The sequence below is a fragment of the Oryctolagus cuniculus genome, chromosome 16 (assembly GCF_964237555.1).
Source record: "Oryctolagus cuniculus chromosome 16, mOryCun1.1, whole genome shotgun sequence".
NCBI lineage: Eukaryota > Metazoa > Chordata > Mammalia > Lagomorpha > Leporidae > Oryctolagus > Oryctolagus cuniculus.
The window spans coordinates 4646892-4670348 of record NC_091447.1 but is presented as its reverse complement, the minus strand read 5'-3'; the positions used below and the strand labels follow the sequence as shown (position 1 = coordinate 4670348).

At 39.9% G+C, this 23457-nt stretch overlaps 1 long non-coding RNA gene across 2 annotated transcripts; it reads right to left on the bottom strand.

The window, feature by feature from the left end:
• Window positions 1–343: 343 nt before the first annotated feature.
• Window positions 344–23420, bottom strand: LOC138845792 (uncharacterized). Of its 2 annotated transcripts, XR_011382943.1 has the most exons (5): window positions 23218–23420; window positions 22434–22668; window positions 10756–10866; window positions 6367–6457; window positions 354–3926 (listed from the first exon to the last, which is right to left on the bottom strand). It is a non-coding gene; the product is annotated as an uncharacterized lncRNA (long non-coding RNA). The 2 variants fall into 2 exon arrangements; XR_011382942.1 differs by having other exon boundaries at window positions 344–3926; window positions 22434–23420.
• Window positions 23421–23457: the final 37 nt, after the last annotated feature.

Below are 23457 nucleotides of genomic sequence, written 5' to 3'. Positions count from 1 at the left end.
AGATCTGGTACCAGACAGGGATGCCCACTCTCACCACTGCTATTCAATATAGTTCTGGAGGTTCTAGCCAGAGCTATTAGGCAAGAAAAAGAAATTAAAGGGATACAAATTGGGAAGGAAGAACTCAAACTATCCCTCTTTGCAGATGATATGATTCTTTATTTAGGGGACCCAAAGAACTCTACTAAGAGACTATTGGAACTCATAGAAGAGTTTGGCAAAGTAGCAGGGTATAAAATCAATGCACAAAAATCAACAGCCTTTGTATACACAGACAATGCCATGGCTGAGGAAGAACTTCTAAGATCAATCCCATTCACAATAGCTACAAAAACAATCAAATACCTTGGAATAAACTTAACCAAGGACGTTAAAGATCTCTACGATGAAAATTACAAAACCTTAAAGAAAGAAATAGAAGAGGATACCAAGAAATGGAAAAATCTTCCATGCTCATGGATTGGAAGAATCAATATCATCAAAATGTCCATTCTCCCAAAAGCAATTTATAGATTCAATGCAATACCAATCAAGATACCGAAGATATTCTTCTCAGATCTAGAAAAAATGATGCTGAAATTTATATGGAGACACAGGAGACCTCGAATAGCTAAAGCAATCTTGTACAATTAATTAATCCTGGCTCACACTCTGCACCTGGAGCCCTTCACTACCTCACATTAGGTCCTTGCCCATGTCCAAAAACTGACATCCCCTGGGGGGAGCCACAGATGCAGGAGATAAATCCCAGGCCAACATGCCTTCCTTTCTCCACATAGCTCCTCAAGTGTCAGCTCTGTTCTTGTTTCCAGCGTCTTGCTCATTTGCACCATAGTAGGTTTCAGGTGATGGCTCATATACTTGGGCTTCTGCCACCCACATAGGAAACCCAGATGAAATCCCTGGCTCCTGGCTTCAGCGGGCCACAGTTGTGGCTACTGCAGACATTTGGGAGATAAACCAGTGAATAGCAGAGATCTGTTTCTTTGTCTCTCTGCCTTTCAAATACACAAAACAAATAAATTAAAAAAAAATTAGGATCAACAACAAAACAAACCAAAACACACTGGCCATGATGAATCAAAGATTGAAATTAATAAGAATAAGTAAGAATGATATTAAAATCGTAATGTATAAATAACCACTTATATTTTAAGTGGTTAAAATTATTTTATTGACCATTTGGGATAAAGAACTAAAAATGTATGGCACACATGAATTGTAAAACAGGATATAACATTTTATGCTTATGCTCCAAGCTAAATGAAATATACATTTTTGTGAGAGCCATCATTAAAATATTAAAGCTAGTTACTTACAAATAAATATATTAAAGGATATTCACATATTTTTCTATATAGTTTTCTTTGTTCTTAAAGTGACAATGTGTATTACTGTAGCTTGTTGTTGCTGCAGTATTTACTTAGTTAATTAGTATTCCTTTTTAAAGTAACAGGCTTTATTTTGATTTAGAAGATTCTTCCAGTATTCTTTCTGCCAGGATCCAGTTGCAGCTAAAGTTCATCTGAGTCTCCCACATGGGTGGCAAGGACCCAACTGTGTTCAGCCACCACTCGCTGCCTCCCAGAGTGCTCATTAGTAGGAAGCACAAAGAGGAGCTGGAATCCCAACTCAAGCACTCCAGCATCATATGCAGTTGTCCCAAACAGTATCTTAACTGTTACACCAAATGCTGGTTCCAATCTTGCCATTTTTAAACAATAAGAGCATGTCTCAACTTGCCTGGTGTTTTCTTATGGTCAGACTGATAAAGCTCTTCTGAGGTAGAACCTAGGGTGGTGACAACATCCTATCCATGGTTGCTGATGCCACCGTAACGTGTTGCCAGTGGCTGATCTCAGTCAGTAAGTGGTGCAGGTGGGGTTCCTCCCTGGTAACACCGTGCTTGTCTCTTCTCATCTCCTGGCTGTTAGGTGAGAACTGCCAAGTACAGCCAAGGATGAGATGAAGTCTCACTTCCTGCAGGCTGAGCGTCAGCAATGTATGGACATTTGTTAAACTCACCAGTGTGCTAAGCAGATATTGGGAGGAGACAATGTGGAGCTATGCACATTTTCTGTTTCTCCTGGAAGTGGTTTTTCAGCAGGTAGAAAGGCTTAAAAAGCATTCTTTAACCCTAAAACTCTGCAGACAGCACAGCCCTGGGATTATACAGCATAGTGCACATGCCTCCTGCCTGCACTGTGTTTTCCCTGAAGGCTTTCTAGAAAAACAATATATACTGCGTTTACTCAAAACTTTCATTTTTCTCTTCATATTTTATAGAATATCATCACACTTGAAAGAGAGAGAGAGAGAGAGACAGAATGATGTTCTGCTCTCTTTTCTCAATTTCTGCTGGCAAAACCTATTAATATTTTCTGGCCATATTTCCATATGTGCACTACCTAAAGAGCAAATTTTCTTCCTATTTCCTCAAATCATCTTCAGAGTACTGTATAACATGCACGCACACACACATACACACACTCACTCACTCACTCACTCTCTTTGTCATACACCCCCACACACATCTAGCCTCAAGAATTACTTGAGCTTTTGGCAAGACACCATTTCCCCCATGAGGAAAGAAAAAATGTGCTTCCTAGACAACAGCCCAGTAGTTACTCAAAGGGATATTTGCATAATTTTGGTTTTGAATTTGCATAAAAATGGAAATGCAAACCAGTGTACAATTTTCAAAAACTTATGATCACTTCCTGATTCAGTATGACTTTTGCCAGAATATTCTGTGTTTGCACAGCCATCGTCACTGTCAGCTGCAACAGGCTTATTTATGAATTCTCTGTTGTAAGTAAATTATGCAGAATCTTGGGTATTCATCACTGAGTGACTGGATTTCAAATAAAGTGTCTACTGCAGTCACCCACTATTTATATTTTGTTAAATTGTTTCAAATGTTACAACCACAAAAAGAAAGCCAGGTTGAGCTTGGCATGAATTATTAAATAAATGCTTAATGAACAGTAACTCTATGTTTCAACACAAATGGTCAGAATGATTATTTAAACAAACCCAGCACTCAGGGAGCAATCCAGCTTGACTTTTAAAAAGTTAATATAATAAAAGTAATACAACCTAGCAACAGCCATAGGACCAGGATAACTTTTGAGACTTTATTAAACATATATTCATTATTAAATTCACTCAAAGAGTGTCACATTCTTGGTTTGGAGAAGAATTGGAGAGTGACAAATAAGATGATGAACCTGAACTCGGACGTATTTCAAGGTTAAAATTCAATTTGGGGGAATCAGAATTTGTATGGAAGAACTTGTGCATCATGCCAATAGTGGGGAGAAGACCCAAATTGAATGGAAGGTGGTCCTGGCTGATGAGAAAACAGAAGACAAAGTTCTTGGGGCAAAGTATCTTCCAACTACCCTACTTCCAGGCAGGCAGCATACCTATGTAGCACCATGCAGGTAACCTGGCTCTCTGGAAGAAAACAAAGAAGGCTTGATCTGCAGCAATCACTGCCACCCTGGGTTATGACTGTGATGGAATTGAGCATGAGGTTATGAACATCAGCTCCCAGATTCAGCTCTTCTGAGTGGGTGTGAGCCTGTTCCAAAACACTTTTGCTGGTGGGACACTTGAACCAATCTCACCCCAAAGTCTGAGAAATTTCTTGGCCTCTAAGCTGGACCCAAAGAAGATCCATATCCTACATGAATATCCATATTCATATCCTATACAATATTTATATTATATAGATTGTATTTTTTTGGCTATGCAACTTTTTGAGGGGGCTGTACATCTGTCCAGCACATCCAGCACAACCACACTTGAGGTCATTGGATTTGGTATTTTTGCACTGCAGCTCTTGTAATGGTTTTCTATGGGTGGTCCAAGATGCATTCGGAGGTCCAGATCTTCATGGTGCCAGGGGCCTGTGTGATGTCCTGCGGTTGTTAAGGGACAGGAGACAAAGAGCAAAATAATATTCTTAATGTGTTTATTTTCATTTTATTTGAAAGGCAGAGAGACAGACTGAGAGATAGAGAGATCTTTCCATACACTGTTTCACTCCCAAAATGCCCACAAGAGCCAGGGCAGGACCAAGCCAATACCAGGAGCCAGAAACTCCATCAGGGTTTCCCACCACATGGTAGGCCAGAAACCAAGTGCTTCACCTGCTGCTTCCCAGTGTGTGCATTAGCAGGAAGCTAGATCAGAAAAGTAGCGGAGCCAGTACTCAAACCAGACACTCTGATAGGAGAAGTGGGCATCCCAAACAGGTTTCTCACTGCTGCTCCAAACACTTCAGCAAGAGATTAACTTAATGCTGCTGTAATAGTCCTTGTTATTTTGTTCATTGTTTTGAATGTATGTGTCTTCAACATACTCTCATCATTAATGCAGTTTTGCTACAAAAATTTTTTGAGGTGCACGATTTTATGTATATAGGAAAAATATTTAATGGTCCATTTTCAGATCATAAAAAGTGACCAGAGTGACTCCATCTTAGATCAGTGCACCAGCTCACAGCATTCAGACCACAAATATAGGATACTGTTTTCAGGGTCTCACAACCTAACCACAATTGTTCCTTCTACAACCCTAGTTATAGCAAAGACTCATCAGCTTTAGCCAAGTCCTGCTTGTAAAGTTTTTCATCATAGTTAAGAAACAAAAACTCACACAAAAAAAGGGTTGTGAAAAGTAAAAATGTATGGTTCATTCTCAAAGATAAGATGCTTAAAAGCTAGTAAGGTTTTTTTTAAAGACATTTATTTATTGAAAGGCAGAACTATAGAGAGGCAGAGACAAAGAGAGAGAGAGAGAGAGAAAGAGAAAGGTCTTCCATCTGCTGCTTCACTCCCTAGATGACTACAACGGCCAGAGCTGAGCCAATCTGAAGTCAGGAGCCAGGAACTTCTTCCGGGTCTCCCACATGTGTGCATGTACTTGGGCCATCTTCCACTGCTTTCCCAGGTCGTAGCTGAGAGGTGGATCAGAAGTGGAGCAGTTGGTACTCGAACTGGATCTCATATGGGATGCCGGCACCACAGGCCAGTCCTGACCCCAAAAGTTTTAAAGCTGTTTTAGCCTTTGTATTCCTTTGTATTCTTTCTTCAAACAAAGAATAAGATGCTCAGTTCCAAGTGGAAACATTTCTGACATTTATCTAGCAGATGCAGTACAACCACAGCACTCTAAAATGACACAGGGTGTCAAAGTAGAGCAACAAATGGCCTGCATATTAGAATGGGACATGGGCTGACTTAAAAGAACAAAAAATAGTAAAAACTTAAGACAGGTGGGAGGCAGATGGAAAACACTGGTGGTGTGAAGACTTTGAACTCCTGAGTGTCCAGCTATTGGGAAATGGAGAAGAAGAACTGCACATAAGGATACACACACACACACACTTTGCAAGGTTGTGAATAAAGCCTTGCTTTTGGATGACTTCATGTCAAGAGTCCACCCTCTGGTGGGTAAGTGACCTCTTGGTGGACTTATCTCTCACTATGTACCTCTGTAAAGTCCAGAACTAGGGAAGAAATGTGTACAAATGCTTTAAAATATTAGTGAAAGAGGTAAGCTAAACCAGGGGACTATGCTCAAACAATAGGATCATGTCACTCATTGCATAACTCTTTGATCTCTGTTTCCCCAGAAGTCAGCTAACAATTCCTACCCACAAGTGTCACATATACCATATGGGAGCTGTTATCACACAACACTGCAGTGTTGTGTTCGTAGGGGCTGTGTTACGTACTACTTTGTATATCATGCCTAGCTCAGTGTCTGGCATAAAATAGATGTTTAATGAAAGTTTACAAGTCACTTCTTTTGTTAATCAGTTAACTGAAATATAGGTTATCACAACTTTTATTTTTTACTTCTGAAATTAGTCAAACTCTGCAGTTCAATGGTGATATGTAGAAAGATAAGTTGTGATGATTTTCACCATTTGTTAAAGAATTGAGCGATATAATAAAAGCAAATTGGATTTACAGTTTTAGAGGTGGTATAAACTCCTTTGATTTTTATCCTGGAAAGTGCTTTAAAAGTGGTTGGGTTGAGCATCATGGCAAAGCTTGTTAAGCTGCTGCTTGGGACAGCACATCCCATATCAGAGTGCTAGTCTGAGATCCAGCTACTCCATTTCCAATCCAGCTTCCTGCTCTTGGGACTGGAAAGTCTCAAGTACTTGTGTTCCTGCTGCCCACATGAGTTCCCAGTTCCTGGCTTCATCCTGGCCCAGTCTCAGCCTGTGGGTATTTGTGGAATGAATCAACAGATGAAAAAAATCCCCCACCCACCATCTCTCTTTGGTTCTCCCTCTATGTCATGCTGCCTTTCAACTAAAATTTTGAAAAAAGTGTTTATACTTGCTTTGCTGCTGTCATTTTCGTGATGGTCATCCATACTTGGAGACTTCCTGTGTGTTTCAGTTCTCCTCATCTTTATATAAAACAGTATTCTGCTATAAGAGTTGGCATAATAAAACTTTATTTTTGTTGGATTAAATTATTACATTTAATTCATTATATCATTTCACTTCACTAGTTTTTTTTTTTTTTTTTTTTGGACAGGCAGAGCTAGTGAGAGAGAAAGGTCTTCCTTTTTCCGTTGGTTCACCCCCCAAGTGGCCGCTATAACCGGCAAAGCCAGGAGCCAGGTGCTTCCTCCTGGTCTCCCATGCGGGTGGCAGGGCCCAAGGACCTGGGCCATCCTCCACTGCCTTCCAGGGCCACAGCAGAGAGCTGGACTGGAAGAGGAACAACCAGGACAGAATCTGGCACCCCAACCGGGACTAGAACCCAGGGTGCCGGCGCCGCAGGCAGAGGATTAGCCTAGTGAGCCGTGGCACCGGCCTTCACTTCACTAGTTTTAACTAATTTAATACAGTCTTAAGTAGTTTTTACTATTTAAACTAGTGTTAATGAAAATATAGCATAAACAAGAATATTTGAAATGTTATATTCATAAACAAAAAAGTCTTAAACTCTTTTAAAAGGAAACGGTACTCTGAAGGGAATTCTAAACTAAATCTTGTTTTCGTTTATTTTATAACATTAATACTGGAAATGTTTATTTTGCTATGATTAATTTTGTTTTGCTTTAAAGAAAATGGAAGTAATGTGTTTGTTCTTGTTTAATTAAACTATAGCCTATCTACAAGGGCACTTCGAAAAGTTCATAGAAAAATGGAATTAAAAGATGAGAGAAGTAGAATATGATGACCATGTAAAGGCGGGAGGGAGTTGGAAATGCACAGGCCTGGGAGATCTGTAAAGCAGTAGAGACAGAGAATACCACAGACCTCAGGCAGATGCTCCTCTGTGTCTCGCTATCCAGTTCTATTCAGAAGGCACAACCCTCTCTACAGCAGTCAGTCTACCTCAAATTTACTGACTACAATGAAAATCATGGCTTACCAGAGATAGCTGTTGTAGATGGAGGAACAATTCCAAGCTTTCCAATCAGACAAGTGTGGAACACTAACTCAACTCCTACCACTGACCAGATACAAGTTTTGGACTCAGATACAAGTTTTGGACAAGTCATATCTGTCTCTTCCACCACTGGTTCTGTGCTGTGAGGAGTAGTTGAGACATGGAGACAGCGCATGAACTGAGTGACCACTTACTGTAGACTCATCCATGTTTTCACAGAAAAAATGAATTTCTGAAGATATGTTCTAAACATTCTAGAGTTAACTGACAATACTTCCTGCCAAGTAGAGCACAGTTAATCAGTGGAATTTGGCTTCAGATGAAAAAGTGGTACTTTTAGTCCCTGTGTTAAATGAAGAAGCCAAGAAAATACATTTTCAGATCAAATCATTCTTTATTAGAAGCTCTGGACCCTAAATTTAAATACCGGATAAAACAGGTGCATTTGATTTTGTTTTGATTTTATGGGATTAAATTGAAATCACCCCAGTTATTGACAGCACAGTATTTCTAGGTTAAATATGATTTTTTCTTTCCTAATTTAAGCACCACTGTCCTTTTTTTTCCTTAAACAAATAAGAAAAAATAATTTTAATGGAAGTTCAACCTTTAGAACTCTATTTCATTACTAAGGTAATTTGAAGCATATCTTACACAAATTTTCCATTTTTCTCTTTATATTCTTACACAAGAACATGTGAAAACCAGAACAAAGAGAACTACAGACCAATATCACTCATGAACATAGATGAAAAAATCCTCAACAAAATATTAGCTAACAGAATCCAACAACACACAAGAGAGATCATTCTCCTAGACCAAGTGCCATTTATCCCTGGTATGCTGGGATGGTTAACATACAAACTAATAAATGTGATACATCACATTAAAAAACTGAAGAATACAAGACATATGATTATTTCAACAGATGCAGAGAAAGCATCTGATAAAATACAACATCCTTTCGTGATAAACCTTAAGCAAATTGGGTATAGAAGGAACATTCCTCAGCACTATCAAGGAAATATATGACAAATGCATAGTCAGTGTCATATTTAATGGGGAAAAGATGGAAGCCCCTCCACTAAGATATGAAACCAGATGCCCACTCTCACCATTGTTATTCAATGGAGTTCTGGAAGTTTCAGCCAGTGTCATTAGGCAAGATAATGAAATCAAAATGATACAATTGGGAAAGGAGTAAGTCAAATTATCCCTGTTTGCAGGAGATATGATACTATACATAAGGGAACAAAAAGACTCCACTAAGAGATTACTGGAACTCACAAGAGAGCTTGGCAGAGTTGCAGGATATGAAATCAACACACAAAAATGAATAGCATTTGAATACAAAGACAGTACCATGGCTGAGAAAGAGCTTGTAAGATCAGTCCATTCACAATAGTTACAAAAAATTTAAACACTTTGGAATAATTATAACCCAGGATTTGAAAGATCTCTACAATGAAAATTGCAAAACATAATGAAAGAAACAGCAGAAGACATTAAAAAATGGGAAAATCTTCCATGTTCATGGATTGGAAGAAATACTAACAAAATATCCCAAAGCAGTTTACAGATTAAATGTAATATCAAATAAAATATCAAGGCCGGCGCTGTGGCTCAATAGGCTAATCCTCTGCCTTGCAGCGCCGGCACACCGGGTTCTAGTCCCGGTCGGGGTGCCGGATTCTGTCCCGGTTGCCCCTCTTCCAGGCCAGCTCTCTGCTATGGCCCGCGAGTGCAGTGGAGGATGGCCCAAGTCCTTGGGCCCTGCACCTGCATGGGAGACCAGGAGAAGCACCTGGCTCCCGGCTTCGGATCAGTGCGATGCGCCAGCCGCAGCGGCCATTGGGGGGGGTGAACCAACGGCAAAAAAAGGAAGACCTTTCTGTCTCTCTCTCTCACTGTCCACTCTGCCTGTGATATATATATATATACATATATATATATATATATATCACAAAGAGATTTTTCTCAGATTTGGAAAAAAATGACCCTAAAATTCATATGAAATCATGAAACTCCAATTAGCAAAAGCAATCTTAAAAAACAACAATATCTGTGGCCAGTGCTGTGGCACAGCAGGTTAACGCCCTGGCCTGAGGAGCCAGCATCCCATATGGGCACTGGTTGGAGACCCGGCTGCTCCACTTCCCATCCAACTCTCTGCTATAGCCTGGGAAAGCAGTAGAAGATGGCCCAAGTCCTTGGGTCCCTGCACCCATGTGGGAGATCCAGCTCCTGGCTTCGGATATGCACAGCTCCAGCCATTGCAGCCAATTGGGGAGTGAACCAATGGATTGAAGACCTCTCTCTCTCTCTGCCTCTCCTCTCCTCTCTCTGTGTAACTCTGACTTTCAAGTAAAATAAATAAATCTTTAAAAAAATATCACTAGAATATCACAAAATATCAGAAAATCAGATTTCAAGACATGTGATAGGGCAGTTTTAATTAGAACAGCCTGATACTAGCATGAGAATAGGTATGTAGACCAATGGAACAGATTAGAGACTCTGGAAATTAATCCACACATCTGTAACTAACATTTGACACTAACCTAAGATCACTCCCTGGAGAAGAGTTTCTTCAACAAATGGTGTTGGGAAAATTGAATTTCTTCATGCAGAACTATGAAACAAGATCCCTATCTTCCCCCTTCCATAAATATCAACTCAGAATGGATCAGGGATTTCAATCTATGACCTGATACTATCAAAGTATTAGAAGAAAACAGGAGAAACACTGCAAGACATTGACATAGGTAAACACTTCTCGGATAAGGCCCCACAGACACAGGCAATAAAGGAAAAAATAGACAAACCAGATTACATCAAGCCAAGAAGTAATTGCACATCAAAGGAAACTCTCAACAAAATGAAGAGACAACATACAGAATGGATGAAAATATTTATAAACTATACAACCAGTAAAGGATTAATATCCAGGATACATGAGGAGCTCAAGAAACTCAACAACAACAAAATAAGCAATCCAGTTAAGAAATGGGCTACAGATATGAACAGGCATTTTTCAAAGGATGAAATTCAACTAGCTGATGCATAGATCAAAAGATGTTCAGGATTACTAGCCACCAGGGAAATGCAAATAAAAACCACAAGGAGGCTTCATCTCACCCAGGTAAGAATGACTATCATCCAGAAAGCAAAAAAGAATAAATGCTGGCAAGGGGAAAGGTACCCTAACGCACTGTTGGGGGGAATGTAAACTCATACAACCATTATGGAAGACAGTATGGAGATTCCTCAGAAATCTGAAAGTAGATCTACCATGTGTCAGAGTCATTCCACTCTGGGAACTTACCCAAATGAAATGAAATCAGCAACCCTGATCATTGTAGACATTCAGGGAGTAAACCAGTGGATGGAAGATCTTGCATTTTCTCTGCCTTTCCCTTTCTTTCTGTCACTCTCCCTGTCAAAGAAATAAATAAATTTTAAAAATAAATAAATTAGTCTTACTTTGGAATGTTTAGTAATTCTTAGTAAATAAAGCACAAAGTATGTAATTATATTCATAGGCTTAAAAAACTTAGAAATAGTTGTTTCATAAGTACATATGGAAATATAACATGAAGGACATTCAACAATTTCTTAATGGTGGTCATCTTTAGGTAAGAGAATTATGAGTGACTTTAGTTTTCCTTTATAAAAAATAATTTCTGTACTTCAAATTTTCTACAATAAACAATATGTGTCACTCAATCCATGTATTTTGAGTAATTCAAGTATGACTCACAACTAAGCAATGGCAGGAGATTCCTTGGTGAACACATCAAACTTGGTCCTTGAATTTATCATTTAGAAAGTTTAAAATTTCAGACACCATGTTACATGTTACATACTTCCCAGTGTTTTGCACACAAAATCACATATACACACTTAAAATAGGAAAATGATATATTTTCTGTAGAAAAAATACGACTATATTGAAAAGTCACAAAAATTTTTGTACTTTTATACTCACTTATCTGCCTGCAAATAATGTCATAAGCAATAATTTAAGTGGAAGCCTTATGCATACTTTAAAATTTTATTGTATTTCATAGTAAAGATGCTTTTTATAAATAGTGATTTACATATGCTTATAAATGCTTAAAATATTTAAATATAGAAAGAGCCTCCCTAAGATCACCACTGAAATACTACTCAGGTTAGGAGCAGGAGTATCAGAGAGTATAACACTGGTCATAATTTAGAGATGCAAATGTCCCATTTCACTTCCTTTAGCACTGCAATGCTTGATATCTAAACAACAGATAGTTTTCCATGTCTTCCCATTACCTGAAAGCATTTTATCTTAATTTTTTTAAAGTGAAGATGAAAATATAGCCCTTATTCAATGTTATTTCTATAAATGAGTCCTTTAGCCACACCCACACTCCAATACACTCAACTCACACTTTGCATTTGCCCTACTGCCAGGCATGCATGCATGCGGAAATGTCCCTCTAACTCACAGTCTCCTTCATTTGCCCTTGTCTGTGACCTATTTTATCTCCATAGTCACTTGCTGAAACCATGTTTTCTTAAGGAACTAAATGAAATGCCAGCTCACTGGCAAAGTGCTTTGCTACATTCTGACAGTAATTATTCGTTTTTGTGTTCTTTTTTTTTTCCTGCAATTACCACATGTCTTATTCTGATGTTTAGTCTCATGTATATAGATGTACATTTCTCTCCATTTTGGCTATAAATCTTCCAACAGAGTGTTCAGGCTTCTAATGTTATATTCTTCAAAATCAGAACCAAGCATAATGACTAATTCCTTCTGGGAACATGATACGTATTTACTAGAATAAAGCAATTCAATTCAATATTGGTACAGGTCTCTGAGAACATCCTTCCCACGGAACAAAGGAGTTCCAGAGTTTATGTGGAAATAGCTGGTTCCATAAAATGTGCGGCGCCGGCACACCGGGTTCTAGTCCCGGTTGGGGCGCCGGATTCTGTCCCGGTTGCCCCTCTTCCAGGCCAGCACTCTGCTGTGGCCAGGGAGTGCAGTGGAGGATGGCCCAGGTGCTTGGGCCCTGCACCCCATGGGAGACCAGGAAAAGCACCTGGCTCCTGGCTCCTGCCATCGGATCAGCGCGGTGCGCTGGCCGCAGCGCGTCAGCCGCGGTGGCCATTGGAGGGTGAACCAACGGCAAAGGAAGACCTTTCTCTCTGTCTCTCTCTCTCACTGGCCACTCTGCCTGTCAAAAAATAAAAAAAATAAAAAAGAAAAAAAAAATGTAAGCTGTGATCCAAAATATTGCAACGAAAAACCAGCAGGCTAAAGGTTTTGTTTTATGAAATAACAATTTCTATATATTTGTTTAGGTACATGATTATACAAATGTTTATGTATAACTTTAACTTCATATTTAGAAAACATTTTTCTAAATGTGTGCATTTTCTTATATATCTTCAAGCATTCCTCTAGTGAACTCTGTATGTCTCATGAGTTAAAATGTCATCTGTGCCAGTGGGTATTTCTAGCTTAAATCTGGATTAGTCCCATTTATATAAATTGACATAAGCACAAATAAGTCATATGAGTGTTTTAAATTGTTGCCTAAAACAGGATTTTTTAAATTCAGAATCTTGTAGGAGTCTGGAGGTAGCTCGTGTTTCATGGTGAAATCTTCAGAGCAAATGAGAGATTTCTGTTTCCATCTTCTGCTCTGGCTTTTTCACTGCTGCCATGGTTTATGCACCTGCAGATACTGCTCAAGAGCAATGTCTTCCGCCGCTCCCTAAATGACTCAGACGCAGCGCATTGCTGGTATGTCACTGGTGTCAAACAGCCACCTAGAGAACAGAGATCCTCTTATGTCTTCTCTAAAATGTGCTATCATTGTTTCCTGCCAATCTCTTGTTCCACAGTGGTGCCAGCCAGCATCATTGCAGTTGCAAGGTATAAATTAACAGCTCTGGATTGAGCTTCATTCATGCATTCATTGCACGACAGGTCTTAAATTCTCATTCCAAAGCTAATTAAGTTATACTTTCACTCACAATCTGCATAAAACTTTAGTAATAATTTTATTTATAAATGACAGTAACTGACATCCTTTAAAAATATTAACAAATTTTTTTTTTTTTTTTTTGCCAGGCAGAGTTAGACAGTGAGAGAGACAGAGAGAGAGTTATAGACAGTGAGAGACAGAGAGAAAGGTCTTCCTTCAGTTGGTTCACTCCCCTAATGGCCGCTACGGCCGGCTCTGTGCCAATCTGAAGCCAGAAGCCAGGTGCTTCTTCCTGGTCTCCCATGCGGGTGCAGGCGCCCAAGCACTTGGGCCATCCTCCACTGCCTTCCCAGGCCACAGCAGAGAGCTGGACTGGAAGAGGAGCAACCAGGACAGAATCCGGCGCCCCAACTGGGACTAGCACCCAGGGTGCCGGCGCCGCAGGCGGAGGATTAGCCAAGTGAGCCGCAACGCCAGCCCAATATGAACAATTAAAGCTGCTTTTATCTTGGCTTGGTAGTCACATCAAATTTGAAATTTTCCCCTCAAAATTAATATTAACAAATACTTCGACCCAATTAATTGCATATTTGGAAAGTATACTTTGTGTAGCAAGAAACTTTCTTGCCGATATAATCTAGATTTTTATATATTAATATGATATCTACTTTGAATGATGATCCAATTAGAAATTAATCCCTCATTTCAGTCTTTAGAATGCATACAACAAGGTATTTTTAAAATTCATCCTTCATTTCTAGGTCAAATTGACTGACTACCTAAGCTTTCACTTGGAAATGACAGAACAACCAATACTAGACAAACAGGAAGGATGCCTTCAGAGGGAAAGTTTTATTGAAGAATTTCTTAAAGTTATAAAACAGATGGGATTTAATTGGAAAAGAAACCCCACAGAGTTGAGCAAATGATAACTCAGTGGGGACTTCTGAAAAAAGAAAGTTTCCCAAATAGAACACCAGAAAACCCACCAGGATAGGGAAAAGTTTAGATGGGGAGCCAAGGTAATCCCTGGAGCAACTGGCAAGGTAATTAATTAAAGTGCTGTGGAACTGCTGTGCTGGGACGTGAGCTCTTGGGCACAGGCTTGCAGAGCTCCAAATTAAGTGGGGGACCTGCCCAAGGGAATTACCAGGGGGAGTCTGGTGCCAGGAAAAGAAGTAGGGCAAGACCCTGGCTGACTTCCAGCTACAAAGTCGACACCAAGTCCCTCCACGGGGATCAGTGAAACAGAACGGATGGCCTTTTCACAGAACATAAAGATTCCAAGAGAAAAGCCAGCAAATGTGTTTAGAAACCTGAATGAGGAAACTCTTCATCCTCATGCAAATTCCAGAAGTCATAAAGAAAAGATTGGCACATTTGATCATTCTGTAAATTCACCTTCTTCTGCATCAGAATTATCACAAAAATGGTCAGATAAATAAATGCATGGGGAGCATATGTTCACTATCTGCAACACACTAAAATATGATCAAATTAATGTACAGAGTGCTTTAAATCAATAATAAAATATTGTCCAATAGAAAAATATTCAATGGGCAGGTAACTCACTAAAAAAATAAACATAGGCATTTAAAATTTTTTTCATAATCAAGGTAATATAAATAAAAATAATGCTGTACCATAAGGACAAATATTTAAAAAAACTATGCAATTTTGGAAAAAGTGTGGAAAAAAAGAACACATTCTTTTATCTTTTTTGAGTGGAAATTAATATAAACATTTTGAAGTACATGTGTTAGGATTTACCAAAATCTAGTATCGATACTGGTAAAAAAATTAATAAAAACCATTTCCTTCTCCATGAGGAGTGGGCTTTACCTTCTCTTAATTTTCTCTCTTCTGCTTGAAATTTGATAAATGTTAAGATGTCAGAACTGGAAAATTTGCTGCTGATGAAAATAGATGGCGTCCATGAAATGCCACTGTGTGGTCGCACTCCAGGTAGCCAGGATCCAGAATTTCATGAAAAATCTCTCATGAAAGAAAAACACCTGATTCTGCTCCTGGAAAACTGAGTTTACCTCCCACACATGCGGGAGATCCAGAGTTCCTGGCTCCTGGCTTTGACCTAGCCCAGTACTGGCCATTGTGAGTAGTGAAACAGAAGATAGAAGATCACACTCTCCCTCTCTCTCCCCACTCCCTCCCTCCCTCTCTCTCCCCCCTCCCTTCCTCCCTCTCCCCCCCCCCTTTTTTTTTGCCCTGTTTATAACTTTGTGACTCTTTGAAAATAAATAAATCTTATTCATACTGTTGATGTATACTTCAACCTGGATGCATTTCCAGAAAGTTATACTCTGTGAAAAAACTCAGTCTCAAAAGATTGCATACCCCATGATTCCATTCACATAATATTCTTTAAATAGCAAAATTAGAGAGGGCAAAACAGATTCCTCATTGCCATGTGTAGGAAAAGCAGTGGTTGTGATTAAAATGGAAGCATGGCCTTGTTGTGCATTCTGATATGGTGGACGCCATACAAATCTGCACATGTGATGAACTGCACAGAAATAAATACACACACAGAGAGACACACGAATCAGTTTATGTGAAACTGGTGATGTGTAAATGACATGACTGAATTGTACCAATCTAATTTCCTGATTAAAACATTATACCATAGTTATGCAAGATCTTACCAACCACAGAAATGTGTGAATGGTGCTTGAGAGCTCTCTGCATTTTATCTGATAATTACAGTTTAAAAAGCCATGCTTCCATACCAGAAATTCTAATTTATTTTGTCTAAAGTAGGACCTAAGGAATTTGTATTTTTAAATGAACTCTTCAATTAAATCTATCAAATCTCACAGAAAAATATTGTTGCCATTCCCACTGTCCAAACTGAATCTATCCATAACACTTGCCTGAACTTCACATGAATTTTCTGTCCTTAGAACATTTTCTTCAGCTGCCTGGCTGCTTTTTGGGGATTCAGTCATTGCAGTGGGATCCATTTCTAGAACATTCTCTCTCTCTCTTTCCATCTTTGTCTTTTTGTCTCTCCCTCTCCATTCTGAAGCTGAAGTTCAGTCCCAGTACAGACCACATTACTTAAAGCCTGATACTGTTACACAGTGCTAATTTAGCCCTATCTTATTGTCAGACATATAATTGTGCTGTTATTTTAATAATTATGCATTATACCCTAAGAGGTATGATGTAACAAAAAACAAGTTTAGAAATATTTTGACATCAGAATTTCAGAGCTATTTACCATAATAAGTTTAGATTTTGTTTTTTGACTACTTCCATGTACTATATATAATATTAATTTAGCCCTATTAGACGGCATTTTAATTTGAAATGTTTATATCACGTTTCATGTGCTTCTCAATTATTTTATCTAAAACAAGTTAGCTTGTTACTATAGAGACTGGGAAACATCATTAGCAAGCAAACTGGCAAATTATAATGGTGAAAGGTCAGGTCTTGGGGTGGTACAGTTGGAATGAAAACACACAGGTGTATGAACACAGAGCTTGTGCTTTCTCCCCAACCTGATCCAAGCAACTCCTGATTAAATGAAGTATGATGACAGCCAGAAAACTGAGCAGTCCTTTGCAGCACATTGTAATCCATTCAGGGCTGAGCCATAGGAGAATTAATTAGAATTTCCCCTACTCTCAAGTGTTTGGCAACAAGCATTCTAAAATAAAGATCCTGTCAGAGGTAACTGGCAAACCATTATGGATTATAATTTTAAATCCCACATAGCTCCTCTGTGGCTGCCAATTTAAACCACCTTGGTTGCATGGTAAGAGGTCCAATGTGGGGTGTCTGAGAAGATCCCAGGGCTGTTTTGGGGAGACATAGCATTAATGGCATTAATTGTTTTGTGAACAAGATAATAATCACTAACTCTCCTGGCCTCCTGTACATTTCTTAGAATGCCCTCTTCCAAATGGGCTATGGTGTCCCTTCTGTGTGTAGTTTGGAGTAAATGTCCTCAGAAAGAACCAATGTACTGCAGGTGGCAAATCTCAGCAGGAACAATCTGAATCTTGGGCTTTTCTGTTTTGATGAGAAGCTGTCTCCCACATAGTAAAATAAATCAGGACAGCAGCCAAGAAAAACCCAGAAGTTACTGACTGATCAGGCCAGCCCCAAGTTCTAGAGCACTTCCTAGATTGTCTTAGGGTTGAGATTTCCTTGTTTTTTTGTCATTATATCCCTGTTTTCTCTGATGCCACTCAGCCATATTCTCAAACTTTGGCATCTAACAGTTCCCTCAGAAGCTTCTTTACTATGTGAAGTCCTGGGCCCTTTCCCCATGGATTCCACCCACCTTACTTCCTTTGGGCGCCATCTTTGAATTTCCTCGTGTGCCTAATTTCCCCACATTTAATGAAATAATTACAGAAAACGTCCCCAATTTGAAGAAAAGGATGTCCACAAACAGAAAGCACACAGAACAGACATGACCAGAAAAGAACTTCACCACAACATACTGTAGTCAAATTCTCAACATTTTCAATGATATCCAGAATATAAATACAAGTTCCTTACTTATTTTTAAAAATATTTTATTTATTTGAAAGGCAGAGAGAGGGATAGACAGAGAGAAATGTCTTCTATCTGCTGGTTCACTCCCCAAATGGCCACGACAGCTGGGGCTAGGACAATCCAAAGACAGGAACCAGGATCCAGGAACTTCTGGTCTCCTATGCAGGTGAACTTTGGTCATCCTCTACAGCCTTACCAGGCCATAGCAGAGAGCCAGATCAGAAGTGGAGCAGTAAGGACTCAAACCAGTGCCCATATGGGATGCTGCCACTGCAGGCAGCAGCTTTAGCCCATTATGCCATGTCACCAGACCCCTCTATATTTAGTTTTTAAAGCTAACCTTTCATTCTTTTGTTTCATAATAAGTCAATGGACAGGTTTAATAATTAAGGACTAATTCCACATCAATATGACATTAGTTGTGGAGGAAACCAGTATCTACCTGGTGACAGGTAGATTACAATGAACTACTTTTGTCAGGTAGGATCAACATTTTGTGTTTACTAGGACAGACACCCACCATGGATATTCTGCCTATATTCAGTGCTTTTGCCAACCTAACCTTTTGGACTTACAGAATGCCTTATACACCATTATGGTATTCCATACAGTATAGTTTCTGGTCTAGGAACTAACTTCATATCAAGTGCATCATTATACCATACTCATGGATTCACCTGATAAAATGGTGGCATTGTGTTATGAACGCTCAGTTATGATGCCAGACACTGTGAGAGTAGGTGCAAGTTGTTCAGCTGGCTGTAAATATTCTGAATAAGCATCTAAAATTCAGTGCTTTTTCCCTAATTGCCAAGGTTTATGGGTCCAGAAATCCAGGGATAGAGAGTGGCACCACTTAGTATTACTTCTTGGAACCCAGTAGCACAAATTTTGCTTCCAATTCGCATGACTTTATGCTCTGCTGGCCCGGAAGTCTTGGTTCCAGAGGGAGGATGGCTTTCACCAGGAGGCAAACCGATGATACAACTGAAATGACAGTTAAGATGCCACTCAGTGGCTGGTGCTGTGGCATAGTGGGTAAAGCCACTGCCAGCAGTGCCTGTATCCCATAGGGACACCGGTTTAAGTCCCGGCTGTTGCACTTCTGATCAAGCTCTCTGCTGTGTCCTGGGAAAGCAGCAGAAGATGGCCCAACTCCTTGGGCCTCTGCACCTATGTGGGAGACCTGGAAGAAGCTCTTGGCTCCTGGCTTCGGATTGGCACAGTTCTGGCCACTGCGGCCAACTGGGGAGTGAAACAATGGATGAAAGACCTCTCTCTCTCTCTCTCCTTCTCTCTCTGTGTAACTTTGACTTTCAAATAAATAAATAAATAAATATTTTTTAAAAAAGATGCCACTCAGCCACTTCAGCTCTTCATTCTTGTGAGTCAATATGCAAAAAAGGAAAATATATTGCTATCTATGATGATCCTGACTCCTAGGAGGACACTGGGCCACCCCTCCACACTGGAGGTAAGAAGAGTATTTCTAGAATACTTATAGCATCTTTCAATTTTTTATTTTAAATTTTTATTTATATCAGGTGGAAAAATCTCATATACACAGATTTAAGAGCAAATCATACTTCACACCATGTGCTCCCTCATGCCTGTGCTTCCACCCTCCCTCCTTCTTCCTTTCTTATCTTTAATTTTCACAACGACATGCTTTCAATTTATTTTATAATAAAAAGCTTAACCCTCCATAAATAAGGAATTCAAGTAGCATGTAGGAAAGTCACTGTCCTCAGGAGTATAGACAAGGGCTGTAAGCAGTAACAAATCCCAAAATGTCAATTTCACCCATTCACTCATACACATACCATTGTCGTACTCTGTATATATTAGCTACCACAAATCAAGGAATACTTCATTTGTCTTTTGGGGATTTGTTTATTTCACTAAGCATTTCAATATTATCAAGCCATGTGATAAAAGCAAGCAGAAATCAAGGTGCAACAATTCTACCCAGAAGAACTAATGGCACAGACCCTTCAAGAATGATGCTTTGGGTGTTCCCACCAAGGAAAGACCTGAGATAAGCTGAAGTGCTTGTGGAAGGCAAAAGAATGCAGCAGGAACTGTCAAGCAAGTTAGTTACAGCCTCTAAGACCACATGGACAGTCACAGAAATGTGTACTAGGGGCCAACGTCATGTCACAGTGGGTTAAGCCACTGCTTGAGATGCCTGCCTCCCATCTGGAGCTCTGACTTCCTGATCATGGGCTTGGAAGGCAGTGCTAGGTGGCCCAAGCACCCACAAGGGAATTCTGGAAGGAATTCTAGGCTCCTGGTTTCAGTCTGGTGCAGTCCTGGCAGGCTATGGTGCAGCCATGTGGGGAGTGAACTAGCAGATTGAAGATCTCTCTCTTCCTTCCTTTCTGTAATACTGCATTTCAAATAAATAAAAATAAATAATTTAAAAAATAGAAACAATTCCTATAATTTAATGAACAGTTTCTCATTATTATAAATACATGTGTGTTGTAAAACACAATTACATTCTGGATCCTTTATTCCCTCATTGTATAATATAAGATGTTTGAGTCTACATCTATATTCAAATTATTGCTAATTTCACATTATAATATTTAAGTTATGGGATACTGGAAGAAGAGCAAACACTATTCAAGGGTTTTTCTTTTTTGGGGGGATTGGTTCATGCATTTTAGTTTTATGGAGGATAGTTGCATTGTGTTATGTAGAATTATGACTGTGTTACTGTCTTTATTGGAGACAAGTGTGGCTTAATCCAGAGATGAATATGGGTGACAAAATGACAGGGGTAGACTTGTGCCAGTAAATTTTTAAGGGTCAACTTGACTCAACCAAGGGATTTCCAGAAACCAGGTAAAACACTGTTTCTGGAAAGGACAACATTTGATTAAGTAGACCGAGTGGTCTGCTTTCACCAGCTGAATGATTTTGAAATAATCTAGAGTTCATAAGAGAAAGTGTTTTTTATAAATATCCACAGTTATGGTTTTCTTGACATCATTGTTTTTGACAATGTCAGAATCTGAAAATACCATTTACCATGTGTCATAAAAAATGTCACTTTTAGTCAAATTAAGTCAATGCTGAGCTGGAATTTTTAACTAAAATAAAATTGAAGCTACTTTCTGCATTTCTGTCTTTTTTAAAAAATTGGGATTATTTATTTGAAAGTCACAGTTACAGAGAGAGAAAGACAGAAATCTTCCATCCACTGGTTCACTCCTCTGATTACCATAACAACCAGGGCTAGGCCAGGTCAAGCCAGGGACCAGAAGATTTTTTCAGGTCACACAGGTGGGTGGCAGGGGTGAAAACACTTGGGCCATGTTCTGTTGCTTTGCCTAGGCAATGATCAGGGAGCTGGGTCAGAACTGGAGCAGCTATGACATGATGCAGCGCCCATAGGGGATGCCAGCAAGGGATGGCTTTATCTACCATGCCAGTACACTGGTGCCACTTTCTGTATTTCTTAAAGAGAAGTATTACTGGCTGATCACAGAGATAACAGACCTATAAATCATGCTTATTCTACTATGTTTAGTATACATAAAATCATTAAGTCAAGTTTAATAATTTGATTCCTATATAGGAAAATTCAATTTAAAAACTGAAGAAATACACTTTGAAATGAAACCAACATTGATGCTAAAAGATAATAAAGTTATTCAGATTCTTTTTTATTATCATTCAAGTTTTGTTCTACATTGTACTGGAAATACTAGGTAGAGAAATTAAGCAAGAGAAAAAAATCAAGGGCATCTGAATTGAAGAGAGAGGCAAATTGTTACTTTTGGCTAATGAATGATCTTACATATAGAAAACCCACAAAGACTCCACCAAAAACCTGAGAGAACAAATACATTCTGCAAAGTATCAGGGTGCAAAGTCAACATACAATGACCAGTAGAAAGCAATCCCATGTTCACTAGCTACACTAAGGAAAAAGAAAACAGCTGGGAATACATGTGACCAAAGAAGTAAAAGATCTCTACAATTAAAACTAAGAATCATCAATGAAAGAAATTAAAGAGTATTTTAGATATGGGATTAGCATGTACTACTTGTTTTATGGTGACAGTTCACTATTTCTTTTTTTTTTTTCTTTTTTTTTTTTTTTTTTTTTGACAGGCAGAGTGGACAGTGAGAGAGAGAGACAGAGAGAAAGGTCTTCCTTTGCCGTTGGTTCACCCTCCAATGGCCGCCGCGGCCGGCGCGCTGCGGCCGGCGCACCGCGCTGATCCGATGGCAGGAGCCAGGAGCCAGGTGCTTTTCCTGGTCTCCCATGGGGTGCAGGGCCCAAGCACCTGGGCCATCCTCCACTGCACTCCCTGGCCACAGCAGAGGGCTGGCCTGGAAGAGGGGCAACTGGGACAGAATCCGGCGCCCCGACTGGGACTAGAACCCGGTGTGCCGGCGCCGCTAGGCGGAGGATTAGCCTAGTGAGCCGCGGCGCCGGCGACAGTTCACTATTTCAACACATACACTCAGCATAAATTGATCATACCAGACAATTAGCCTTCCCAGAGATCTTATTTCTTTTGGGCTTTGCAGTCCTGTCCAGGGTCCTGTAGTTCAGCCTCAAAGATTCCTTTCATGCAGAGCAGGCCTAGTGGTGAGAACTGTCCATGTCCCTCCAAACTTCATGTTCAAACTTCAAGGTCAATGCTACAGCATAAAGAGGCAGGGAACACAGGACTAGGGCTCCACTCTCTTTCACGGGATGAGTGAGTTTCTTTTTTCTAACAAAAGAGAATTAGATATTTATTTTGAAAGTCAGAGATACAACGAGAGAGAGGGAAGAGGTGAGGGTGAGAGAGAGAGAGAGAGAGAGAGATCGTCCAACTGCTGGTTCACTCCCCAAAGAGCCACAATTACCAGGGCTGGGTCAGGTCAGTCCTGAACTCCATCCAGGTCTTCCTCATGGGTGGCAGAGGCCCAAATATTTGGGCCATCTACTGCTGCTTTCCCAGGCACAATAGCAGGGAGCAGGATTGGAAGTGGAGCACCCAGGCCTCCAATCAGCTCCTACATGGGATGCTGTGTAGCAGGGTTTAATCTGCTGGACCATAGTGTCGGCCCCAGGCTACGTGACTGTCTAAAAGGGCCTGAAAGGGTGAGGTTCTGATTAAACAATCTGAGGACACACCAGGAAGGTAAGATCTTTCCATAAAATTTATGGGTGAGTGTTGAAATAAGATGTGGTTCTTTTTTAAGGGCTACAATGCAACTTTTCCACACATGCACTCGGCTTCAACCAATCATAGTAACCACCAGCCTTTCCATCTTACCATCTCTCTCTGAAGAGGGCACAGCAGCAGCAGAGAAGGAGCTCTTTCCAGACAACGAGTCTGCTGGAGCCCTGACCTCCATCTTCCAGCCTCCAGAAAAAACACTGAGGCATGAATTTCTGTTCTTTATTCATGACTCCGTTCAAGACACTTTGTGAGAGAAGCCCAGGAACCCGGAGACATCTGGAAATGCCTCCATTACTCCCTGCTATTCTAAGGGACAAGCTGGAGGAGGCAGCT